The sequence below is a fragment of the Aplysia californica genome, unplaced genomic scaffold (genome assembly GCF_000002075.1).
Source record: "Aplysia californica isolate F4 #8 unplaced genomic scaffold, AplCal3.0 scaffold00063, whole genome shotgun sequence".
Classification (NCBI taxonomy): domain Eukaryota; kingdom Metazoa; phylum Mollusca; class Gastropoda; order Aplysiida; family Aplysiidae; genus Aplysia; species Aplysia californica.
This window is the reverse complement of record NW_004797333.1, coordinates 301,183-303,114: the sequence shown is the minus strand read 5'-3', so window position 1 is coordinate 303,114 and position 1,932 is coordinate 301,183.

The window sequence follows — 1,932 nt, the reverse complement described above, 5'->3', positions numbered from 1 at the left end:
GGCTTGAGTTTACTTTGTTCTTTGTGAGTGTGTGGATGGGTGTGTGGGTGTGTGTGTGTGTGTGTGGGTTTGGGATCAGGGGGCGGGGGGTGGGAAAATGTGTTAGAATCTCAGACATGTAATATGATTGTGTATAGCGCAGATGTCGGAGGGCATTGGGGAGGGGCGGGGCGTTGAGGGATGACTGGTACTAATAGGCGTTCGTCCACATACGACTTTGTGTGTGCATTTGTGTATATCGGCGTCTGTGGGGTGCCGCACGGAAATGAACTTACTTTAATTTTTAGCGAGAGTCTTGGTCTTTCTACTAGAATGTTTTGTCCCCTTCGCACAGGTTTGTCCCTGACAGGCAGCGTCGAGGGTGGCCTCATAGAGATGTAGATTATTTTATCAATGGAGGACGTAATGCACTTACGACACTTTAAACAAAAGGAAAGAAAAGAAAACGACTATCTGTGTATGAAAGCATGAACAATAAATATACCTTGGAAATATACATGTACTCGGCTAAATAATATGTATAGCTATAAAGAAAAGAAGGTCGAATACAAAAATGTATCATTTCATCTAAAGGGCCTAGTTATTGCTGTTTGACTCTTCTTCTTGCTAGATTTAGAAAATCACGTAAAAAGGTTTATTTCGACAGCTCAGTTAAAAAAGACCCCAACAATAACAACAACAACAACAACAACAACAACAACAACTACAACAACAACAAAGCAAACAACAACAAAAAACGACCCCCCCAAAAAAACAAACAAACCCCAACAACAAAACAACAAAAAACAGCGTATGTGACATTGGTCTAAAATCGACTTTTTTCCCTTTTTCCGTGAGTGCTAATCTTTCTCCACCACAAGATAATGTTATCTTTTCGATGTCAGGGTCGGATTGTAAAAATTCATATACTCACGAAAAAAAGAAAACGTGCACAGAAATCAAATTATACTGTACTTGCAAACAAATATGTCATAGAGAATTCATTCCTTTTCTAGACGACACACACATCAAGGAAGAGTCATGAGGATAAATTAACTTCCTTGAAGAATCTAATTTTGCACTAAAATATTTCTGACAAGTGGACAACCTCCCCCACACCTTTTCACCAAATTTTCAAACTGACAAAATCAGCATCTCCGGTGGCCACTTGTCACACTGATGACTCACTGATACTGTCGACGTTTGGATAAATGGCTGGCTGGGGGGACCTGCTGCTAGATTCTTTCTAGCTATTACTCAGATCCATCTGACGTTTGGGGCTGGTCAGTTCTCACTAAGGTTGGTCTTAATCCAGGGCCATTACATGCCGCTGTGATGCAGGACGCAATCTGTTTTGGAGATGGTGGCGGTAAATGCGTCGGTCTTCTCTCTGCGTTGTGAGCCGAGGCCTACAACTTCGAGGCCGATTATTCGAATTTCCAGACACCCACACGATATACGCCTATTAACACCCAATGCTGTTTCTGTGGTCGTTGATTCTATGAACCACATCTGGGAGCGTACTTCCAGTCTGGAGCATTTCTAACGCCCGCCTTATATCATTTCCGACAGGATGATTTGGCACGTTTTAAAAGCAGACATATCGTTGTATTTTATGCCTTTCGACACAAACAGACGTGAAGGAAGTACATCTTAGACTCCGCGTATAAACAATGGCGTCATAAGGCAGCTGAATGAATTTTTAAAAAGACGTAAAGCTATCGCCCATGACAAACAAGATTCTTTTTCTTGAAACTCAGGCAACTTACGAAAACTTACGTCAGCTTTCGAGCCAAATTTGATGACTGCTGACCTACAATTAATGATAATTAATAATACACAGTAGCGGCTCGTGGTTTATAAAACTGACCAGCCGTCATTCACGTCGACTATTCCTTTCCTTCACAACACACACACACACACACACACACACACACACACACACACACAAAC